Raw genomic sequence first — 8,872 nt, forward strand, 5'->3', positions numbered from 1 at the left:
ATTAGTGAAAGAAAGGAAAACTAAAAACATTCACAAGTCTATGCATTCATTTTAGATCAGTACATTGCCTATCCATTTCTTACATTTAGGATTCTTGCATCGTTCATTACATCATTCATCATTTTTTCATAACTCACATTTTACCTCAAACATGCCAATACGTTTTTTCTTTACATCACTAATCTCACTTGTACAAAAGTATGAACATACGGCGTATCTTTACTACAAAAATGAACACAACTTTGGTGGCCTCTGACTAAGGCGCGATACTTTTAACCTCGGTCGCTCGCCGGCTCGCTCGTCCGGACTCTGTTGGAAATAGTGAGGGTTGAGAACTACAACAAGTTCCCAGTGGGTTCAGGCCTCAACATCACCGACTTTCCCACTAGGTCTAACTAGGCTATAGAAAGAAAAGGATATAGTAACAATCTATAACATGATTGCCTAATATGCCTGCAACAATAAGCAAGAAGTTATGCTCAAACATTAAATAATGCAGATTATGCAATTCTTTTTCGTCTTTGACTTTTCTTTTACTTTTTCTTTTTCTCTTTCTCTTTGTTTCTTTAATCTCAAGCTTAACCCGGGGCTTCGTCCACATGACTTTTCAACATTAAGTCCATATCGGAGAACTCAGCCAGGCTAGGACCGTCCTTTGCGGGTCTACTCCAACCCGGATGCATAACTCGGGATGGCGCATCGCCGAGGCGGTAGCGACCGCCCTCGAGCACGGAATCATAGCAAGATGATCATATCTTACTAAGAGATTCATAAGTTATCAATATCTGACTTTCTGACTAGCTCTAGTTGTTCATTATATCACTTATGTTGCAAACTCATGCATCATGTCTTTCATTGTGCCTTAGTTAGCTTTGCTGTACTTAGCATTTATATTTTTACTTCATTACTTTTGTACCTCTAGCATTTTCACGTTCTTTATCCCACATTGCTGTTAACTTAAGCATTATCATTTTCGCATTCTTTACTACATTTGGTTCTTTACCTACACTATCTTCGTAGTGTCTCGCTTACTTTCAATTTTCAAATGCCCACTCGATCCTATGTCATTGCTAACACTCTGTTCCTTTGCCTCACTTTGCGTACCACATTTGTTCTCTCATGCATGATTCATTCTGTGGTTTTGACATTATTAGCTTCTCACCATCTCATTACTTACGCAAGTTGTGCTCACAATCATGCAATCATCACATTTCCTCATTACACTACAAAAAAGTAGTGCATTCGTTACGGATTTGAATTTCCTATGTCACCAAAAAAGCCTTTAGTTACAAAACAAAAAAAAAAACTGTCACAAATAATAGGGAAATAGGACTCGAACCCGCAACCTTTGCAAATCCTCTATTCATCTTAACCACCGTACCAAAACTAATGTTTTCAAAAATATCAACACTTTTTTTATTTATTCGTCTTTGCACATTGTATTTTAAGTTCCCATACCCCACCTAATTCCAATTACATACGTACCCTGACGTTTTTTTCTCCCAATCCCTTCCCATTCAAATCGGTCCTGCCGAGATCTCCGGTGATCGCCGTCGGAGAGATCTCCGGCGATCACCACGCCGAATCGGAGGGGACGGGAGCTACCGCGGAGCTTCAGCGGTGGGTACGAGCAGCGATCGACGCAAGTGCACCCGATCCCCCACCCAGCATCCGTCTCATCGCCGCTCCCTGCCGCCGCACACCACGAGCACAGCAACGGCGTCGGCATCGGCAAGTCCGCGTCGGGCTCAGTTTCGGCTTCAATCATCAGCTCCTCGAGGTCCTCGGATGATACCCTCGATCTCGAGATCTATAGGTATTTGGGGCTTTCTCTCTTTCGATTGATTGGTTTATTTTAGAATTTACGTGATTCGTATTGTTGTTGTTTTTATACATATATAATTAGGTGATAAGCTTAATTTGTGATTAGTTTCTAGGGTTCATGTGAAATTGAAAATAATATACTGAATTTTATGGGGAATTTTGTTGATTGGTAAGGGGTTGAGGTTCTCATCTCTATTGTAAAATTTAGCCTTTTAAATGGTAATTTATTTCCTTCGAGAGAGGAGAATCATGTAGGCTTATCTAATATATCATTACAATTCATTTGCTAATTAAAGTTGAGCTTTTAATTAATGGTGTTTATGCAACGACAATGTAGGTTTAGTCAACAATATATATATATATATATATATAACATACAAAGTTATATATGCCACACATTTTACTGTTATGTTTAATTTGTACGTATGAATATCTTGATTGGTAAATATTTGTTGTTTACTTAAAGGATGTAAAGTTGTTAATTACTTATTACTTGATTGGTGCAAATATATATATGTAAAAAGGTTGTGGACATGGTTATCCATCGCATATACAGCATCTAAATCATTGGTCTCGTTAATTATGTTGTCATAAATAACATACAGTAACTTGAAAAGTGAGAATCATTAAGATCTCACAAAAACTGACCATCTCTAGAGCCAGTGGCACAAGACTTGGTGGTTGGTACCCGAGAGTCAAGTTCGAATCCTAGTTGATTCACATTAATTTCTAGCTAAGTTTATTTCTAAATGAAATAAACGAAGCGGGTAGCGTGCTACCTATCTCTCAAAAAAAGAAAAAAAAAAAAATCTCACAAAAGCTAAATATCAAACTCAAAATTTTTAGTCATAATATAAAAATCTCTATTTACACTGCAGTTATCACTAAATAACTTGTCAGGACATTCAAAACATAAACTTAAATAACTTGGCTAAAAAATAAACTTAGGTAATCATCTAGATGTCCACTGGTTAATAAGTGTGGCATCTCTTGAAGCTCACAAAGGTTTAATTAGCTCAATGAATTAAACTAATAATCCAAGTGTACGTACGTAGAGAACCTAGCACCCATGAGTTTATGTGATTAGCAAATGAATTATAATGATATGTCAGGTTCATTGAGGTTTTTGGTTTATTGGTTAAGTGGTGATTTAACTTTGTTTTTAGTAGTGGATTTAGTTGACCTTGATCACCATGTGACGTTTGAGAGGGATTTGGAATGGGATGTGTTTATAATCGTTGAACATGTTTGGCTCAAGGAGGAATTTCTCTTTCTTTCCACATTGGTTGCATATGAGAAAATTATTGAGTTAGTAACATACAGTATGCAATCGACATTTCATAGCTCGTTCATATTTGTGGAATGACACTTCTCTTAATAGATTAGATTAAGGCGTTTACGAGAACAATGACCCCAACCACCACTATTCTTATCTTTGTAGAAATTTTTGGGTAATTCGTTATTCACCGCTGGCTTACTATGTATTTTCAGGACAAGCCTGAACCTCCTGAGGAAGGCCGCCTGCCGGACGCCACCAAAGGTAAATGCATTTGATCATCTGACAGCCTTTCGAATGATGTGAATCCCAAATTTACTTAATTACCTGAAACTCTGCATTCTTATTTTCAATCTGTAATTGTTTGTGCTGCTCTTCTTGGCTTGTTGCGGATGGAGTGGTGGGCCAATTCATTTGTTTACCTGATCATGGTGCGATTCATTGTTTCCAATCATAATGGTATTAGCAAGCACTCTCTTAATTTAGTTGCATACATGCATTTTACGACCAAAGCATTTGAATAAAATTCAGAGCATTAATTGCAAATCTTGTCTTGAAGTTCCACTTGCCATGTTAGCGTTAGACATTCAATCTCAAAGTTTAGGGACTAAATAGAAATTAAGGTTGAAGTTCAGGGTTCGAATTAAAATTAGGATAAACCTGAGATCAAACTTCTGGGGCTAAATTGTTACAATTGAAACTTCGAGAATAAAATTAAAAAGAAGTTGAATTTTGCAGACAAAATCTCCTATCAATCCTGTTCATTATCATGTGATTTTGGGTTATCTAGCATCAAATGCGCAGTTGTTTCCATCTCCCTTGCTATTTGTTATGGGGGAGAATATACTTACTGTCAACTTATTTCTGCAGAATATAATTATCATTGTTTAGCTTTTGTTAGTAATATTGGAAGATTTGCCATTGATATGGAGTTCTACACATCTTCCATCCTTCTAAAGCAAAAGGGGACAAATGGCTTAAAGGGCCTACAGAGCGCAATATAATGTTGTCATTAGACATGCTTTGGTTGTGCGCTATGTAGACTACAAATTAGTTTAGTTTGTTTTCCTTGGTGTCAGATTGGATAATTGAATTTTCTCTCTATCATATAGACTATGTCTTGGAAGTTGTATCATTTAACTGATAATGGGTAGTTTTTTTTCTGCACTTGGCAGGTGGGACTTTTTTAAAAAAATTTTGATCTTCTAATTTTCTACCCTGCTGGAAAGTAATATGCACATTACGTGGGGCTATCTGTGTTGTGTTGATCATTGGCATACATTACACACTGAAGCTTAGTTGTTCTAATTCCTTATTTTGTAAAATTATTATGAAAGCAGGCAGTAATATGTGATTTTTGGCACAGGAATTCTGTTTTCAACAAAGAAGCATCCAAGGACTAAAGATCTAATGGTACAATTTAGTTCAATATCTAAAAATCTCTTGTTAGTACTTATGCTGTTAAAGCAATAATATGGATTTAAAGCAATAATGTGGATTTATACTACCAAACCCACTTATACTGCTAGATTGCTTCTTCTTTTTCTCATGGTATGAATTAGGAAAGAGGCACTTAGGAGGCTATTGATTCATTGTTTCCTTTCACTCCTGTTAGTAGATTTTCAGTGTAACTTGTTGGTCTTTTCGGCTTGGAACACATGGGGTTCTGTTCTGACTTCTCATTTGCATGAACTATGAAGCATGCTCTTAAAGGGGCAATGGATCCTTAATTATTTTTTAATGCATTTTGTGCACTAGTTGCTAGTTATTTAAGCCATAAATATGAATATGATGCTAATGGACATACACACTAGGCATTAACACAATTAATTTACTTTTGATTGAACACCTTCATATATGCTAGAGAATCAGAGTCTTATTTGTGCAATTTCTTTTAATTGTACCTTGCACTCTAAATTGTTCTCACTCTCTGACTCGTATGACTTGTTTAATCATATTTGCTATTTTCAGGCTTTGAAACAATTTCCCTTCGTAGTTTTCAAGCCAAGATTTTCTTTCCAAAACATGCATTCTTTTCATGTCTTGTTAGGAACTTTCAATTCTACTTCCTTTTATGCATTTGACCTCGTCACTATGGTTTTGTAAAGATACAGCAGTAGTTAGTTGCTTCGAGCTTAAGTTTGTTAGATTGGAATTTGAAGGATTGGTTTTCTAAATTTGATGAAAGTGGTCTAAGATTGCTATGCACTATGATGTTAACTGTATGTAACTAATGAACAATTTTGGGAGTAGCTTAACATCTTTCTTTCTTCACTGACCATTTCAGCATAGATCCCATCTATTTTACCTACCCCTAAATTTTCCATTTTGTTAGAATGTTATTTTCCTTATTGTTCTTTTGTACATGAATAACCATCTAAAATTTCATTCTTTTAGGTTAGGACAATATATCATATTCAGGTAAAGGAATCATGATTGTTGGTTACTCTCTGATTCTTCTTACTAACAACTTACTCTCGTTATGTAGTACCTGTGCCTTGGATTTTTTAGAGCGCGGAAATGATCTACTTCAGTGTGCAAATGTTATCTGATCATCTTGACCACACATTATAGAATAACTCACAACTTTTTGGTTATGGATGTGAACTTTGTCCGTAATATTCTTCAAGGTTTTCCTTATCAGTGTGTTAAACATGTGAAGAATTATTTCTTGCTGCCTATTACATGCTGCCGGATCATCCAGACTATGCAGTTTCTTAACAATTAATTTTTGTAACTACACTGAGTTCATCTGTTGTTTTATGGTTGGAAATTTTAGTTTCATGCTTAAATTACGAGAGATGGCTTTCATGATTTTGCTGCTGCTCCCTGTTGCTACTTCTTGGAGCTTTAGTTTTGCTTGAATTTACCTAGAGAATTTTCTTCTCATTTTACCTGTGCTGTTACACAGTAGATGTGAGATACAGTCTCTTTAACCTCTTAAGGGGGATTTTTTTTTGATGGGTATATGTCCAAACGGGGTATTTGTTGCTAGTTATTTTGTTGAATGTTATTTGTTTTTTTGCTGGTTTCTAGCTTTATTTTTTTGCTAGTTTCAATGGAGCTCCACTTGGATCATACTTATCTTTAACATCAAATTTTTTTTTATTTTATCTTTCTTTTAGATTTCAATTTTGTCTAATTATATTTGTTTTTAATTCATTGCAGGTAAGGATGAGTGGTGCAATTTCTACATAGTATTAGTAGTCGACAATCCTTTATTTTGGATGTGGACTATATAATCAAATGTACTTATTTTAGATTGAATCATTTAGTTTGAATTTGAAATTGTCATGTACTTAAAATTTGGAAATATTGGGAGGTATTTTCTATGACGAATGTGAGAATATTAATGCCTTTTCGTTATTAGAACTTAAAAATCTCATCGATTTGCTTTTATGATAAATATCAGTTGGTTGCTTGGAACTGTATCAAATATTATTGTAGTTTGTGTTATCATTAAAATAGAATTTTGTAAAATATTATGATACATTTTTGTTATTAGAGAACGTTTTATGACCGACAATATAGTGACAAATTTTGTTGTCACTAAATATTAGTGACAATATATCGGTGATGAATATTATCGTTATAAATGCAATATTCTATGACAAATTTTATTATCGCTAAATATTAGTGTGCAGTGAATAATTATCGTCATAAATACAATATTTAGTGACGGAGAGTGATGTCACTAATTATTAGTGACGGCATATATTGTCACCTAAGCTAACTAGTTTTAATATTCAACCATTTTATAAATATTATTAGGTGACAAATAGGTAATATTTAGTGACAAAATTAACTTGTCATTAATACTATTTTTAGTGATAATATTTTTTTTTCGTGGCTAAATCTATTTGCCACGGGATCTACCGTGACAACTTAGAGTGACGGTATTTATCGTCACTAAAACTATTAGTGACAAATTTTTTATTTTTAGTGACAAGTTTTTACTGTCACTTATAAATCATTTTCTTGTAGTGTTACTTTACCCTAAAATGCATGCAACAATATATAGAACATATGCTCAAAGAATGACACATTAGGCATAGAGAGAATTTCAATGAGTTTGAAAAGCACCACCCACCTCGTAGGCTTTCAAAGGTGCTCCGATGATTTTCTTGTGATTTTTAGACCTTTCGTTCTTTACCTGCGGCATAACGAACCCTTATTAGGCCATTTTGCCCATAACTTTACTTTGGCTTTTCGTAACGTTAATCCGAACGCACCAACGCGTCGGAAATACCCCCAATTAGGTTTCTAGAGGGTCAATTGCACTTAGAAACCGAGCGGGTAGAGGCCCATGGCGACATTTTAATAACTTACTCGGATGCGCTGTGGTCCGGTTGCAAATTAGGCGAAGGATTTAGCCATCCGGGGGACGTTGGAGTGTGACGGAAACTAGAGCGTCAGTCCATTCTTGTATAGATTGGCTTTGAGGGGAGTATAGTGCAGAGTCGATCGACTGCAATGAGCAGGGGGGTATCACGTTCCCTGTGAGCCAGGGCAAGAAGAATTCACCTATCAAGTGCAGAGCTGGCGCTCGCGTGTCGCGAGAAGGGGCAAGAAAGTTGGTGAGGATCAGGGTTTGCGGGGTTGTTGGAACATTGTTAGAAGTGGATCGTGTACTCCACTGTTGAGGGATATTGGGTGCAGGAGTTTTCTTTTTTTACAACGGTGTTTCCTTACGGAGTTGCCGGGGGGGAATACCGTCGTGGGGGGGAGATCGATCGTCCATAGACTCTGTTTCCGGCTGTAAGTATACGAATAATTCGGAAGAATAAAATTATCGACTTAGTCAAATTGACCAAAAGTTCCGAGGGATGGTACACTTCGGGATAGTTGCCGGATAGGTGTTAAAATGAGGTAAAGTTGAAGTTACGGAGGTTTCAGAGAGCTAAAGATCAAATTCGGCAAAAATGATTCTCATGCTCTCGGACGTTCCCTGGTGGGATGAGACCAGTCCCCGAACGCGTATGAAATGTGACAGTTGCCGAAAAATCGTTGTAATCTGAAGGACAGCTCTCGGGAACGGTCAGTGTTCTGAGAGATCGCGTCACCCAGAGACGCGTCCCAAGATCGAGACCGTATTGATGACGCGCAGCTTGGCTGCGCAGGGGGCCTTCGGGGGGGACCGGTCCTGCTCGGGGAGACGGTCTCTGCTCTGCGGAATAAGGCCAGTCCAGCAGTGCTATTAAAGATAAGAGTATGAGGGGTTTTATTGCATTTTTGCAACCATTGAGCTGTAATGTTTAGTGGGCTGAGGTGGCTTTTTCCCTCTTTCTCACTCCCTCAAACCCTCTCCTCGCTTTTCTCTCTCTAGAAGCCAATAGGAGGAGAGAAAGAAGGAAAAGATGAGAAAGAAGGAACAAGAGGAAGAAAGTGTTTGAAGATAGAATATAAGGAAAGAGAAAGCCTCTATCTCATTCTCTAGTAAAGAAAGGAGCAAGCTTTGAGGTAATGACTTTGCTCTTTTCATGTTAATCAAACAGTTTTTGGAAAAGACTAGAAATGGTTTTTATGGACTTTTGTGATATTGGAGCTTTTCGGTTTGCTTCTAAGAGATCAACTTAGTTTTGCTAATATAGGTGAGCTTGGACCACCTCTAATGCGTGAAATCAAACTATAGATTTTAGAAAGGCTAAGAATGGTATTCTAATGGATATTTAGTGTGTAAACTGAAGCTATTTTGATTCAATGAGATCAAACTAGGCTTTGATACACATGTGGAGCTGGGCACCCAAATTAGGGGCTTTTGCTTTCATTGCA

At 36.8% G+C, this 8,872-nt stretch overlaps 1 long non-coding RNA gene across 1 annotated transcript; it reads left to right on the forward strand.

Annotated features, from left to right (window-relative positions):
• The first annotated feature begins 1,481 nt into the window (after positions 1-1,481).
• LOC109705089 lies at positions 1,482-6,483 on the forward strand. Its single transcript, XR_002214615.1, has 4 exons — positions 1,482-1,816; positions 3,316-3,364; positions 4,467-4,513; positions 6,269-6,483. It is a non-coding gene; the product is annotated as an uncharacterized LOC109705089 (long non-coding RNA).
• Positions 6,484-8,872: the final 2,389 nt, after the last annotated feature.

The sequence above is a fragment of the Ananas comosus genome, unplaced genomic scaffold (genome assembly GCF_001540865.1).
Source record: "Ananas comosus cultivar F153 unplaced genomic scaffold, ASM154086v1, whole genome shotgun sequence".
NCBI lineage: Eukaryota > Viridiplantae > Streptophyta > Magnoliopsida > Poales > Bromeliaceae > Ananas > Ananas comosus.